Source organism: Nesoenas mayeri, assembly GCF_963082525.1.
Source record: "Nesoenas mayeri genome assembly, chromosome: Z".
NCBI lineage: Eukaryota > Metazoa > Chordata > Aves > Columbiformes > Columbidae > Nesoenas > Nesoenas mayeri.
The window spans coordinates 57,577,622-57,594,313 of NC_137542.1; the positions used below are offsets into that span (position 1 = coordinate 57,577,622).

A 16,692-nucleotide genomic window follows, 5' to 3' on the forward strand; every position below is an offset into this window, starting at 1 on the left:
GGGTATGCCATTTTAATACTATAGAAAAGGTATTTGTGTTTAAATAATGTTTGCATTTAAAAAGTCAGTTAAATAACGGATAATCTGTTGGTAAAGAGATTAACTGTGAAAACCATGCTTTAAAATTTAAAGCATAGTATAGCACAGAAAATACTTGCATGAAAATATCATTTCACAACATTTTTTTTACATGCATACACTTGACAATAACATCTTTCCAGTTTTTTCAAACCTACTTTCAGAAACTTCATTCAGAGTGCAAATGTTTCATTTACTTTATTCAAGATGTAAATGCTATGCTATGTTTATGATTGTGGATGATTTAGCACATTCCTTATACTATGAAAACTTGGAAGTTGCCTGGTAATCTCCAGTACAGAAGTTGACCAACCCAGGGGCATGTTAATTAGAGCTATACAGGCTATGTATTTTAATGTTACCATCCCTCCAAATTTTCATTAAGAATGCAGTTCCATTAAAAATTTGTCATATAAACAAGTACTAATATATGTTTGGGGTGTTAGTTTTGGTTTTTAAACTAGATTAATACAAGAAATGCAGCTTTTTCTAGTCCATTTGCATTTTGAATGGGAAGCATCAGTTTTTATTTACAGTTGGTCATGATATTCTTATGATCCCTTTATCTTCTATACCTTCTCAATAATACCAGCTAGAGCTTGAAAAGTGAGATAAATGCTTAGTATTCCTATTTTGTTGATGATTTACAAAATATTTAACATGGCCTACAGGTGAAAGAGTATCACATACATTACCTTATAGCCTGTCTGTGAGACTTTGTTTCATTACTATGGCCATTGTGTTACACAGCATTACGATAACCTTCACAGTGTTACGAAGTTAGTACAAACTGTTTCAGTGTTGAACATTCAAGATCTATCAAACTGTCTACCCTTAGCAGTTATTTACATGTTTTTTCTCTTTCTCACTCCTTTAATAATCTTCCCTCTCAACAATAAAAACCAATGTGTATATTTAAATGAAGATATTTCTTACCAGGCCTGTACCAGCTTTGCCCTCTTCTAAAAGCAGTTCAGAGATGTCTATATGAAACTTCTTTATGTTGGGTGTCCTTCAAGTGTAAGAGATATAATCTGTCCAGTTCCCAAAAATTTCATTCAAAATGCTATAGACTGATGCCAAAATGCCTGGAATAGAAAAATTCACATGTAATTTCAAGGAAGTTATAGAGCTGCAATAATCTGGCGATAGGAATACAACTACATGTTTAGGTAGCTCTATAGTTATTTTTTGCCCTTAGGAATATGTTTTCTTGTCATCTGCAGAAATATAAAGGACAAGTTCTTAGAACTGTGTATACACCAAATGAAAAGTGATGGTACTATTAATCTAATAGGTTTCCTCCAGTATATGTACTTCCCTTTGATTGCAAAAACACACTGCAACTTTTTCTTAATTAAATGCTATTTTTGGATATGTGTTAATGTAGAGCTCAAGAAAGGTTCTGGATTGCTATCTTAGTGCACTTTAGTCCTCATTTCTCGACAAACAGCGCAGAACAATGATTAAAGCAAACTTACTGGTGCTGTTTCACTCATGTGCCCCAGAGGGACCACCATTAAAATTATAATGTAGATCAGTCTCTTATGTCTTTTTCTGGAGTATGTATATTCTCCATATACACTGTTAGCATAGTATTACTGCTTATACTTTTCAGCTGGTACTGAGGAGTAATTGGGCAGACAAGAAATGTTTTTATTAATAATACAAAATACCATGTTAAAAAATTAATTTGGCTTCCCAAAGATGATACCCCTCCTATTAATTTCATTTTATGCTCCTAATTTGTTTATTCTGTGTGGTTTTGGTTTGCTTTTAAGTTTGAGAGTTTCTCAGAAGAAGTGGGCTTGGCATTTTGTAGTTGCCTGGGAAGCAATGCATACAGTTATGATTCTGAAGAAATATTTTTAGTACGCTGGAAAGCCTTATTTATCAGTAATAGCTGCTCTTAAACCACCTATTTCATTAACATTTTAAGCGCCCTTGGTTTCCTTCTGTCTATATGTATATCAAAGAATCCAGTTCCTCACTTTCTTGAGAAATTATTATGGGCATCTAAAGATGCCAATGTATAATCTGTTAACAGCAAAATGTTTTTTTTTTTTTTGTATACACTGACGTTTTAAATCGATCCTGAAGAACACAATCGATATAACCAAGATACTCCAAAACGGGTGTAATCAGGTGTCTGGAGAAGCCCTCAATGCCCACGCATGTTCCGGGAGCTGCCTGCGGTGCATCTCAGCCCCCAAGTCCTCAAACAACTCCCGTGAAACCCGGCAGAGTTACTTGCATTTATGCTCAGGACTCTCGTTAGCCAAGCCCGTTTATTATACTTCTTCTGCTTAACAGTTTTTGGCTCAGTATGTCAAATAATATTGTGGTTTGCACTAAAGCAAGCCGCTGGGTTCCTGACTGAGCGGCACCCCGGGCTGCCCAGCACTGGCCGCTTCCCGCGCCTTTGTCACTCCCGGCACCGCACCCGGCCCCTCCCCTTCTTCTTCCAGTCCCGGTCAGGTAAACAAGGCCTGTTATGAGCAGCCACTCCGCCAGTCAGGAGGGAAGCTCTGGGCATGCTGGAAGGAGAAATCAAAGTGGATCTAAAAGCTCCAAACCACCCTACCAGCCCCGAACACGCTAGCATGGCGCAGACTCGCCTCCTGCCTCGGACCCGCCTGCGACACCGACCCGGCTGCTGAGTGGAACTTGCCTACGCAGGAGAAAGTAGAGAGGTACCCACAGGATTCCACCTCAGTTTCACATCTTTTAACTCGTAGATCTCCTCCTCCTGCTTTATAAAGTCTTCTTATGGCTCTCCTTTTAATTTTTTTCATTAATTTTATAGCGACTAATTAACAGTGTGTAAGTAGCTTCCCCCCTCCCCGGGTAATGGAATAGTCCACTGGGTTCCTCCGTGCGGACGCTCAACTTTTAACTCCTCTTCTGCCAAATCCAAACCACAAACTGTAGAAGGTTTTTTGTTTTTGTTTTTGTTTTCAGAGGCTTGGATCCTTCCTCAAGCTCTGCCACACTTAAACACCACAGAGAAGTCAGAGCTGTAAGAACTGCCTCATATTAAACGCCATCAGGTAAAGTCATCCAACATGTTTTCTTCTTGGCAAGAAGAAATGTTCAGAAACAGGTTTGTTTTTTTTTTTTCTTTCCTTTTTTTTTTCCCCTTGAGCAATAACTGGAGGCATAGAGGTGTCCTGACCCAAGACCTGGGGTCCTGAACTGCATTTCTCAATTTAAGCACGTAATTGCCTATGGTAAGATGGTATGGATTTTCATATATGGTCCTTCACAATTCCAATATCATGAATAAAAGAGTGTAAAAAACCTGTCCACTTCTTCTCAGTTCTGAGTCTCCTGAGTTGCTTGTCTGTATTGAACACCAGAAACCTCATTTTGTTTATTCGGGTTGTCTCCCAGGCTCACATCGCACTGGATGTCTTTGGAGTTTCCCCTGACCTTAATGGCTGCAATTGTATGTTTTTCTTTCAGTATTTTCTATCTTTCACATCTTTTCTAGATCAGCCTTCCTTCTTTGGGCCACTCTTTTTCTTTCCATTCTCTTTTTATTCTCTAATCCCCACAGGATAATATTCTGAACCACACTGAACAGTAAGAGCCGTTTACATAATTTAGGAAAAAAGGGAGGCCTATAGCTTAAAGTAAATGCAAAAGAAAATTGTTACTTTTAGTCCAAGTTATTAAGGTTATTAGGCATGTGTTAATAGCTGGAAACATGTGGAAAAAGTTCTGGTTGAGGAACTTCTGCAAGAAGTTCATGTCCACTGTGCTAGTGCAGGAGAGCTTTATCCAGGACCTGCTTCTATGAATGGGTGTATAATTTGCAGCTCCTAGATGGCTTAAGGCCAAGAGAAGTGAGTTACTTCTGCTGGTGTCTGACAATTCACGCATATTGGTTTCATATTTCCTATAACAAACTAGGCATTAGAGTATTTTTTTTCAGCTGTGTAACTTCTTGTCCAAAAAGTGTTTTGCGCATGTGGTTTATATTTCAACATCAAGTGTAGTATTCTAATCTAGAAAGGACACATGGTACAACACCAACCCTTAATAATAAAAAGAGAAGGGAAGCATTTTGCAAAATAACAACAATTGATTGCAAGATTTTATTTAATAGAAATGTGAGAAATGTGTGTTTCTGCTTAGAGAACTTTTGCAAGTTTCAAAAGAAAAGTGTGAACTAAGGTACCATATTCGCTCAGTGAATTTCACTTGCTTCTCTTCAGTCAAATGCAGAGCTTTCCTTTTCATATGAGGAAGTGCTCAGAGCCCTGAGAACTTTTGAAGTGATGGTTGATTCTGTTGACCTCCTGATCCTCTCTCCAGTTAGACTCCAGAAAGGACCTCCTTACCCTCACACTACAGCCTATTGCATCGCAGATGGCTACTTTTTGTTTGGTTGGGGTATTTTGTTTTGTTTTGGGGTTTTTATTTGTTTGTTTGTGTTTGTTTGTTTTGATTTGTTTGTTTGTTTGTTTGAGTGTGTGTTGAAATCCACATCTTGTTTTTCTTCCTTCAGAAATAAACAAGGAGATAATATAAAACCTTTGTTTCTGCTTTTCTGCTCTGGATTCAGTCTGTCAGAACAGCTATAAAGAGCCATAAAAAAGAACTCAACTCTGTATTGACATTTGATGAGAGAACTGACACACTTCAATAGTTGGAATCTAGTTAGGAAGCACGTACACTGAAGTACCTCAGTCCCAGTAAAATTTTCTGAATGCTTACCATGTTGCTGTAAATGTCCCTGAAAATATCAATGTAGCCCTATTTGATAAAAAAATTGTCTTGGAACCCATTTTTTCCTTTACTACTTTGCTAGAGTTACTGCCTTAAAGTTGCAAAAAAAAAGGAATAGAAATGTGGGGCCTCTTCGTCTTTTCTTTGAATTTTTACCCCAGAGACATCCTTTTCTACCCGTGTCCTCTTGTCCTTGTTTCGGGGTTGAGCAAATTACGTTCAGTTGTTTCATTTTCCTGAAATAGTCTCGCCAGTTTTGTAGCTCGTTGACTTAGGCGCAGGAGCGCCGGCCCGCGGCCACTTCCCGGAGCGTTCCGCTAGATGGTGGCAGAGGAGCAGCTCTGGCTCCTCTCTGCAGGACAGCAAGTTCCTCTCCTGCGGGCTCCAAAAAGCAACACATCCTCACTCGTGCAGTGCCTCTTAGATGTAAACGGGGAATTACAAGTACTTTCAAACAAACTCCTTGCCTGTTTCCTAGCAAGTGCAGCCTATGATAAGATTGTAAAGGACGAGCTTTATCAGGAGAGTAATTAATGTGTAAATATCTATGGTGATAATGCTGATGTGCAAAACTTAGTAGGGCACTTTGGAGGAAGATAGATTCTATAAATTTGACATGCTAAACGTCTTCAGTCATAATCTTTTGCCTAACTCAAAAAGAATGGCTTAATTCAGCACATTGCAATCTATCATTCCATACAGCATAAACGGTTCTGTGGAAGGCCTTAACTGTATCAGAGAGAGCGGTGTGTGGAACTATATATCGTACAGGTACCTGTGTGTGTAAAGACAGCAATAGAAGTTGGAACTATTAATATATTTAGAAAGACAGGTACTTATAACAAAAATATGTGTCATAAACATTAGGCAACTGGATGTTACAGAGCTGTGGGCAAGTAACGGTACATATGGAAAATAAGTGGTAACAATTCAAAGTCTCACATGTGGAACTTCAGTTTCCTTAAAATAAACAGGCAAAAATCCTCTTCACTTAAGCACTTTTAGACATATGGGCTGCTTACAAAAGGTTTACTCCACAGCTGTTGTTCCCCAGTATTTTTCCTGCTTCTTCCTTTGATCTTCTACATGTTATCTGAGTGCTTGTTCTCAAGGCCTGGTACTTCTGAAAGGTTCTGAGTTATCCAAGATGCAGCTACAGCTTTTAAAATATAATGTGTGGTATACAGGAGCATTGAATAATAAAGTTAGTTTGGAAAGCTTGAGTTTGGGGCCAGAAAGATAATTTTGCATCCAAGTAAATCAGCTAAGTAGAGGAGAAATCTCTAAATACAGGCTGAAATTCAGAAGTTATCATAGTCAAAGGGCACTGGCACCATTGTGGCAAGGATATAATTAACAATGAAGACCAGGATATAATTAACATTTTTTTAATGAAAAAAAGAATCTGAGAGATTTTACAAGTCACTGGAAAGAATATTTGAAATGCTACACCACTGTATTACAGTGTCACTGAAAGAGGGAATCAGGTTTTATTCCACCTTCAACTTGCTCTGGTTGAAAAAGAAAGCTGAAAACATCTGACAAGTTTTCACATAAAAATTCACACTTTCAGCATGCTGCTATCTGAAAATTGGTGGGTTTATTATTCCAGAATTAGGCATACACACACAATTAGTGGTATTTTAATTAGCGTCTTCTATAGATAACACTTTATCTGTGACTCCAAACCAGGTTTGTTAATCATTAGTAAGAAGTTTTTACAGAGAGGCTAAATGAATTGCTCCGAGTAGTTAAATTAATCAAACAATAGCTTCACTCCCTACACTGAAAAATTTATATTGGGCTTCATAGTTTTCATTGCCAGCATCCAGTTTTATTTTCTGAAATACTAACAATGATTGAAAAATGTTAGAAATAGACAGAAATTGGGACATTCTAGGAAATAAGAGATTTTTCCAGAGATTGTTTTGTTATAAGTATGATTATTAACATCAGATACCAACACATTCTGTCTCCACCTCACCAGTTCAGACCTTCCTTTTGACTTTCTTGAGAGGTATATTGATGTTATCCTTCATCCTGTCCTACTGTATCTCTTATGAGTGTTAAAAAGTTCTCTTCACAGCTTTGATAATTATTATCTTCGCAGGCAGTAAAATGCCTTTTTCTAGAGAAAGCTATAAGCATTTTTCTGTACTAATATTGCCCTGGGTAGAGGCAAATGACATGGAGACAACATTTCCATCCTGCCTACACTGTAACTTCCGCTGTTAGAAACACCAATAGAGTTGCATTAGTGGATGGAAAACAAACAAAGAAGCAAAAATTCATACAGACATTTATCTAAGGTTGTGGCATGTATTTGCTGGAATTTCTACATACAATTTAATTGCCCTTTTTACCTTGACTGAAACAAGTGGTTGGACATCAGCTCCTGGAGAATGATCCTCTCTACCTTCTTACTCGGGGAACATGTAAATTTTAGCACCTATTTTTTCTAATGCCCTGTTTACTTCCCACAGTCATTTCTGCTTCTAATTCAAAGTTTCTGTCTTCATTTTTACAACATACCATAGTCTTGCATTTAAGAAAGAGCATTTCAAGAGATAGCTAGATACCCTCCATTAAAAAAAAAAAAAAAAAAACCACCAACAAAACAAACAAACAGGTAACATTAATATTCCACAGTCTCATCACTGAAGTAAATGACTTTTGGAACCACAGTTTTAGACAAAAGATTTCCAAATTTGAAACAAACAGATTTAACATAGCAAAAAAAAAGAGGGAAAACTGAAGTGTACATCAGCTAGGTAAACAAAGTAGTAAAGCAGTAGCATTAAAAAAGTAGTCAGTGTTGAGTAAATAAGTGATTTTTCTTACTTTTAGTTACATGTATTACCTGCTGCCAAATTTGTGCTTGTGCCAGCAGCTAGCTGTCGTTTGCAAGTATGTTTAGTATAGTGTAAGAAACGATATAGGACCATTCTGTTTTTTATACGTCAGCGAAATCTGCATCTGAGAAGATCACATGTAATAGAAAAATTAAGAGCCGAGGTATACCTAGAGTGGTCTAAAAGATTTGTGAAACAATGTTTGCCTCTATAAAGCCATTTTAATGCTTCCTTCTCCAGTAGTATTTTCTACCAGTTTCCTTGCAGGGAACATCAGACTTTCTAGGCTGTAGTTCCAGGTATAGTGGGCAAATTGTTAATAACAATGATTTTATTTTATGATGGTTATGTTGTGATATGGGAATTATGTGAGTTTACAAGTCGAAAAAAGAAAAAATAGAATTTTATATTGAAATAGATCAGATACCATCATTTTAATTAAAGTGATGAAAATAATAGCTTTACACAAAATTTTATGGAAACAGACTGAGGACCAAGCCTTAGTCAACTGCATTTAGTGGCAAACTTACTAATAGATATGATATTGTAAATTGTGGTTACCTATCATAACAGAGAGGAATACTATCACTCAGGACTAATAACTGATTTCTCCTCTTCTGCACTGTGTTTTACATCCTGTTTTTTAAGACTGGCAAATGCAAATTTTACTTTCTGAATGTATTCTTACAAATTCCATAAATACAACTATGAATTTATTATTCTCATACTGTGCCTGTTCTGGTTTACACCTTCTATTTGCGTGAATGGACAACTTCTTGATCATGTTTCTCTCTTAAGTAGACTCAGTAAATGCCATTGCACACATAATTTTTTAAATTCAGTTCATAGATTTTGATAATCTATTGATTATACCATGTCTTCAGTGACAAACACACACATATTCTTCATGTGCATTTTGAGTGAAATAACTTATTTACTAGTACTTTTGGGTAGCCTTGACATATTCAATTTTTCCATTAAAAAAGAGAAATTAATTGCACTGCAAATAGAGGTGTCTGTAAAATAACTGTGTCATAGCTTCTGTGTGATATTGCTGAACTGGCCACTGGAGAAAGGACACCCCTTGTTTCAAACCCAATCATTGTTGTCTGTTGTACAGTGTTACTTTAAAGCTTGGAATTTTTGTCTCAACAGCATTTTGGATTGGGCAATTTCAAGTGTCTGGGAACTATATAATATTTGATTTCTAGTTAGAAACATCCAGCTTTGTGAATGAGAGTCATGTTCATTCCACAGTGATTCCCTCGTGCCTGATTTTTAACCCTTTATGTGCCTTCAAGTCCTTTAACATGAGCTTCCCCACTGTCCTTTCAATGCTTCCTGTCGCTGTTGGCACTGTCAACTTCTCTTCCTTAACTCCTGGAATCTGGATTATTCATCAATTTAATCTCAGATGATTTGCAGTTTTCTAGGCTGAAGTATGGAATCTATTTGTAGTCCTCTGTCTTGTTAAAAAATCTAGTGAGTTTGTATGAAAGCAAATAGATGTTGTTTTTTATAATACTTACTTGTTAGTAGAGAATGCCAGCAATCTTTACTGACAAATATAAGAGTCAAAATACAACCCCCTCACCCAAAGCAGCTTAGAGTTTAGATAAACAGCCATGGGAAGAAGGGCTGAATGAGAAAGAATGGGAAAGTAGAACAACTGAGCACTTCAGTTGTATCTTTATCTTATTATGCTCTTTGTTCCCTCTTTTTTTTTTTTTTTTTTTTTTTTTTTCCTTGCTTAGAAGTTTAAAAGTGCAGAGTATTTTGCTTTCTATCACTGGTCTATGAACATTTCATTGCGAGGGGATCTAACATCTGTAGGCCTTTAAGGCCCACATAAGGATATCAAACAGGAAAATAATCCTCTTATTTGTTTTTCCTTTTCCTTTTTTCTTTTTTTTTTTTCCCTACTAGAGAATTTTAAATATTTGCTTAGCAAAAGAAAAGGAAATGTATTTATCAAGTTTTTATTTTGATTTTGGAGGACTAATCTATAGATGTCAGTATCCCAGGCAAACCTTATTTATACAGATTGTTGTAGTATGCAAACTTGGGAGCGGAGCAACAGTTACTTCAGTGTTTGTTATGAGATTTCCATTTTTCCAAAGAAAAATACTCTTTCACATAAACTTGTTTAGGATTCATGTGCACTGCTAAATTGTGTAAGTTTCTGCTGATATAATTTAGAGCAGATGCACGCTGATAATAGAAGGTTTTACAGGAAAGGGTAAAAACAGTTTACAATTGTTTTAAAGCATCATTTAGAGTTTGTGCTACACCCTAAATGGGTAAGACTGAGCATATTGGGTCCATGGCCAGTACATATCCAAAGCTGTTTCTATTTAGAGCAGTTTCCATAGCATGAGTCTTATGTAATCACATGAAAATTATGAAGAAAGCTTCCCACCCTGAAAAATCTCAGGGAAGGTTAATGGTGCAAATACTGCCTGCTGTCCTGCAAAGATGAATCGCTCAGTGGCCATAGTGCAGTCTCAGCTGGAGCAAGCAAGTTTCATTTGCATGCTGGATGTTTGCAGTGATGAACAGCTCTCAGAATCTGGAAGAACAATGTGCTGTGTCTTTTACCCAGGAAAAAGCTTATTTGAAAATTTTATTGTTACATTTTAGTAACTACTATGGACAATGTGATTCCTCTCTAGTCTGGTCAACAAAAGATCTTTTTAAAATAGAACATACTGTTTTAGTTTCTGTTTCACTGATTAAATTTATATCCTGCTAGGTAATCTTATGGATTGAAATGTGCATTTTCAGAAAAATTTCTTCCTCACAGTTTTACAATCACTTCATTTTCCTGAGTTTCCCTATAAATCTGAATAGCTATTGCTTCAGGCCTAACAGATATACTGTGCTATTCTTACTGAGTCATATCATTTATCTCTTAGAATGTTCATAAATGATTCATTGGACAAGACACAAAAATAAATAAATTAAAATGAACACTGCATTAAAATAACAGTCAAATTAAGGTGCACTTTCCACAAAAGATACATTCTAAATTATATTAGTTAAATATCTTACTAAAATGGTAATTAAAGGAACCTTCAAAAAGAACCAATGGGCTTAAAGGTTTTTCTTGTGCTGTGAGGGATCTTAAGGTAAATTAAATGACAGTGTAAGAAGACTTTTGAAGTGGTACCAGACAGTCCATTTGCTGATATATTTTAGAATTACAGGTCTATAAAACAACTTCAAAGTACTTTTTTCATAAGGTAACAACATCATAGGTATATAAATATATTCTGCTACTGGGATAGGTAATTTGTGATAAATTGATAATGACATTACTGCAGCTTGACATCTGCCCGGCATTATCGAGCTCTTGGAAACTTTTGCACCTGAGATTTGCATCAGACATTTTCTCATTTTAAAGAAGTTCCACTACCCTTAATAGATTTTTTAAATGTGGATGATTTGTTTTAGTGTTATGAGTTATGAGTTCGCCAGGTTTAAAAAACATGCTAACATTTTGCAGTGTTTGGAAACCTAGTCAGTAAAGCATCATTTGTACAGAGAGAACAAAAACAAACTCAGCAGATAAAAACTAACTGTAATTAAATTCAATTTAATACAAATAGGAACTGAGTTTATTTTTTAATTTACAAACCACCACAATAAGTAATTTCTTCTAGTATGGTATACTTATGCAAAAAGTATCAAAATAATGAGCTGGAAATCTTATTGCCTAATCAAGATTGTGGTCTCTGGCCTAAGTAACTTCATTGGAGCAGTCTCATGATTGAAATACAGATACAGAAAGTTAAAACCTTATTAGGAAGGAGAGACAGAAAAAGAGAAATAAGGTATATTAAGGCATACATGCTTACTCTGAGATGCAGAAACTGTCAGGAGATGAATGTGTTAAAGGCCCATAGTGATGACAGAAGAGAAAAATAATAAAGGTGCTTTCATGGTTAGTCAAATATATAACATCAGTCCAAGGCGATGAGGTAGATGAAGAAATTTCAGACTAGGCTGAACTTTGGTAGACGTAAAGCATGTAGTAGGATGAAAAGTATAAACAAATTATTGGAATACATTGGCCAAATTTTTTATTGCGGCACTTAAGAAGGAAAACAGGGTGAAGTACATCTGACATGGAAATCATAGGTATAGAGTTGTTTGAGAATTTGAAGGCAAAAAGAAACGTTAACGATTGTGGCGACAAAATTATAGATGTCATGATTCCTAGGCAGAGAATAAAAATACCATTAATAAATAAAATCTCCTAGGGAAGGATTCTAATGGAAAAAAAAAAAAGAGCTCTGAAATGCCAGCAAATACTTAGGAAAAAAAAAATTAAGGGTATAAATGAGAAATATTTCAAAGTGAAGGAGGTTGGAATAATAAGATGCAAAATGCAGAGTGGAGAACGACAGATTTGTAAAGCAAAATTAGGGAGTATTAGTAACTATCTTGAATATCTATCAGTGCTGTTGTGATACTGTCCCATAATCAAGCACGATATTTAGACGCTTAAATAAAAATATAATCTGTAAGGTATATGAAGTAGTATGTCCACTGTGTTTGAAACTGATAAAGTTAAACTGGAGTATTTTGTTCAGTTTAGATCACTGTATTTGAAGAAAGTTTTGGACAACTGGGAAAAATCTGCAGAGGACAAATGAGAATAATCTCCTGGAAGACATGACCCACCTATCAACTTTGAGTGAAGCTGGGCTGATCATCCAAGGGAAGGCTTGAGGAAGCACTCAGAACCATGTTCAAAATGCAAAGTGTATCTGAAAATGACAAGGGGAGCACCGATGTTTGCTCTGGATGGGACAAGAAAGATCAGCTCAGTTGGTAGCAAGGAAGATTTATGTTAAGTAATAGAGGAAAAAAAAAAAAAAAAAAAGAAAAGGCTGATATTTGCTGACACAGATGGCCTGGACAGATTGTAGAATCTTTGTTGCTGAAGGTTAAAGGACAGGTGCTGTGAATAGTTTAGATCTTGTCTTTGGGCAAGAGAATGAACTAAATGTGTTTCCTTCACATTCTTTATGATTTTTATATTTTATAACTACTTTGGAGAATGAAATCTGCTGTGAGAAGAAGGTGCAGAGTAGTGTCAGGGTAAATAAACATAATTTTAATCTGAATGATTGTCCTCTGTTAATGCAGGTAGAGATTTGCATTGAGATTTTAAAAGCAGAAGACCTTGCATTTTTAGGTTCCAGATGGAATGTAAGTTTGCAAGAAATAATATAAACAAATTTCATATTTCTAATGAGACATTGATGATAAACATGTGGGGTTTTTTGGTAATAATTCATTGTATTCTGGAGCTAACAGGATTTGTATTGAAAGTATTTCTTGTAGATCTGCAGTAGTATAAGGAAGGTAAAGCAAAAATTCTTTACTGAGAAGGACCGATGTGATCTGCTCTTTTGATTTTAAACCCTTCAGATTATACCTATTATGAAATAATTTCTTTCTATTGGATCCTCATTATGCAACAGTTGCAGAACATCACTTGTAGGTCTGATCTCAAGCCACTGCTGTGGCTGTCTTGAGGTTGGTCTTGACTGTGGCACGACATTTAAAATATTAAACTATATTAAACAAAATTTAACGTATGGGGCTGCAGTCAAGAAACTCTTTGGCCATTAACACTATGCATGTTAGTGAATAATAAATTTTATTGTCATTTAACTTTTAATTGTTTTGGTTTTTTCCACTGACTACAGTAACTCATAGATGATACAAGTCTTTCTCAAGTTGAAAACAGTAAGGAGTTTGCTGTCAGAAATTACATTTGATAAATTGATTTGCTTTGATAGTTTCTACTTTGTTATTATATTGACTTTATTATTCACGAGCTACATTTCAGATATTGTAAGAGTGGTGTGATAGCTGTGATGGTTTAAAGAGACAAGCAAAGCTGAAATTGTCCAAAGTAATCAGGGATTGTAGATTTTCAAACCAATTAAGATGGTGGATGATTTTCCTGTGTATGTGTTGGAAGTAGCTCTCACTGGTCAGTCTGCTCTCTTTTTTTGTTTGTATTGGGTGGATTCTGTTCCAAATACACATTTCAATGTCTTCTGCGTTTTAGTTCAGGTATGTATTATGGTTGTGGTATAGTTTTGCTCTGTGTATTTGACACATTTACTTGACGAATCATTCAGGGATGATGGACAGCCTGACTTAAGATCCAGTTCTGTCAGTAAGACAGTCTCAGAGAATGCTGAACCAGAGTGTGCATGCCAGCACACCCTATGCAGTCTAGCCACCATTCAGTTCATGGGACTGAGCCCTGAAACACAGACAGAAAGGATGTTGGTCCTCAGCACCACTGCACAAATTGACTCCTCTTGCCCCCTACTACCTGTTAACACAGATAGTACATGTTTCATTCTTTGAAATGTTATTATTTGAAAGAATTATTACTGTCTGATTTAAGCAACTGTCATAGTAGTTTATGAAAACTTGTGGTCCCTTGTGACAGGAGTCAAAAGCAAAACTGCACTTTAGAAAGTGCCTGAATCAGAAATTTTGGTATTTAATATTTTTTATATGTTTTCTTTTTTTTTTAATGCTCTTAAAATTAGTTTAATACTACTTAACTGATGCTATACTTTGTTTGAAAGTACTATTCCAATGCTTTCCTGTTAATCTATGCAATAATTCTGGCTACTTTGAGAAAAAAATGTGTGACAGTCACTAGGACAGAGGAGATTGGAAGGCTGTGAGCTGAGAGGAGGAAATTATTTCAGGTCCCAAATTCTTTGTGTTCCATAGGCATATACTGACAAATTTGTAACTCATGAAAGGTGAATTAATTTACACTGTAAAATGTCACTACTTTTGTTGTTACATCACATTTGAAATATAAATTCCACCAATATATATTAAGCCAAAGGACAACCATTTAAAGTACTGTATTTTAATGTAGAAAACAAACTTCTGTTTTTGATGACTGTGTTTTTTAAAGTGCTTTGAAGTCATTTTGGCAGGAAAGGTACTATAGAAATGAAGGCAGCATGTTTTCCTTCTGTTATTGTACTGTCATCTCAGTACACCTGCACTGGTGTCCTTGGGATTGTGGGATGGGAAACAAAATCCCTTGAAGATAAATCATGGAACTGATGCAATGACAAATGAGGTTATGCAAAGTAATTACTATTTATATTTTTTTCCAAGTGTATGAATAGTATGATTTTTTAAACATGGGGAAATGGCTCCATCTATTAGCTGCTTGAAAATGTTACTTCTTAGATCTAAATTCAAAACAGGAAAATATTATTTTCAACTCAGAAGGAAGAAGCATAAATCTATATGCTGTTTTTAGAAGAGAAAAAAGAAATATTAATCTTTACTAATAGCATATTATTCACAAAGCCCCAGGCTGTTTTAGTGTGTTGGAATATTGCAGACTGCATTGTGGACTTTAAAATAGAAAGTCAACCCAGCCTTGATTGCAGGAGCATTCCGTGCATTGTTATAGTAACAATTTAACCTGTGATTCTCCTGCCAGCCATCAAATCTGTCAGTCTATGGCAGCTGAGAGGTGCATTTATAACAATATACAACTTTTATTTAACACATCTAAACTAGAAAATACTTTCCTTTTTATGAATAGACAGGACTAAGTTCAGCAGCCATGAATGTGGTCACCTTTGGGGTGAAATGAGACAATGTAAGAAAATGAAGTCATGCTCCTTAGGTATCTTTAATATGAGAATGAAGATGGTTGTAACACACATCAAAAACTGCAGGAAGAATTTTGGTAGAATTGATTTTACTACTCAGGATACAATCTGATGAAGTTACAAAAAGAAGGTGTCATTCTGTTCTTAATAACAAGGTGCAAATGAAACAGCACTGTTAAAAGAAATATAAACATTATCTGCAGCAGATATATTCCTGATAGTCTTCAATTCAAAGGCTGGTGAACTTGACCTAATGTAACTTCTCATGTAATCTTGTGACAAAGCTAAAAAACTAAGAGTGAAAATGTATCTTTTTAATTCCCACTGATTTATAAAAGTATGTAAATTCTTGCTTGCAGTAATGGGTGATTCACTTGATATTTACATATTTCAGAAGAGAGATCTAAGTATGTGCCTTTGTACATAACCGTTAAGCACAGCTTATCTTTGTTTAATTCCTTTTGCCTTTTCTGGTTGCTATTTTATGGGGTTTTCTAATAAGCACTTCAGAAATTAAGGTTCTGATCTCTTATATCCCTGGTTTCCCTCATCTGTGACCATATATTAATGATAGTTTTGAAACATCAAGTCCCTTAAAAGTTTTGTCATTCAGCATCTCCATTGTGTCCATTTATTTATTTATCTATCCTCTGGACTACAATGTAAATCTTTGGATTCATATTGCCTTCACTTCTGCTGCAGTCCTCATTAATTCCATGACTATTTTCTACTGTCCACCTTGCAGTTCTTCCTTTAAAACAATGCTTTAAAAAGCCCTTCCTAAATTTTGGGAAACAAAGTATTTAGCTACTTGGGGAGACTGACTGAATTAGTCTATTTAATCCTCTTGTAAATTGGTAGCGTATGAATTTTTTGAATCTATATAACAAACCCCTCCCTCAGTCCACTTCTTGTATCCATCTCTTATTTTGATTCCCTCAGCTGCTCTGATCTTACCCTCTTCTCAATGATTCTTGCACATGTGAGAAAAGAGATCACTAGTGACAGTGCTTTGTCCCCTCAGGAAACCAGATCTTTGGATCTCACCTTAGGGCCTTCTGTTTATCTTTGGCCTTTCCTTTTTGTTTCATAATATCATACATACTATGAATATTAAAAAACAGCAGGGAGTGGGTCAAGACCATATTGTATTACAAATCAAAATTCAATGCTTGGACATGTAGAAAGATTACATCGTACATTCAAAAAAATGAGGGTTTTTTGTGTGTTGTGTTTAAAAAAAATTGACATTGACTGTCAGCTCTGATACTGTCTGATGCAAAAGCATTGGCTAATGAAGCTCTGATATTTCCTTTGTCTCTTCTGTTTCTCTCTATGAGTAA

At 35.7% G+C, this 16,692-nt stretch overlaps 1 long non-coding RNA gene across 3 annotated transcripts; it reads left to right on the forward strand.

Annotated features, from left to right (window-relative positions):
• The first annotated feature begins 1,910 nt into the window (after positions 1-1,910).
• LOC308051839 lies at positions 1,911-16,429 on the forward strand. 3 transcript variants are annotated; one of them, XR_013923531.1, is made up of 3 exons: positions 1,911-2,771; positions 3,040-3,181; positions 12,260-16,429. It is a non-coding gene; the product is annotated as an uncharacterized lncRNA (long non-coding RNA). The 3 variants fall into 3 exon arrangements; XR_013923532.1 differs by having other exon boundaries at positions 12,265-16,429; XR_013923533.1 differs by having other exon boundaries at positions 3,040-3,128.
• The last annotated feature ends 263 nt before the right edge of the window (positions 16,430-16,692 follow it).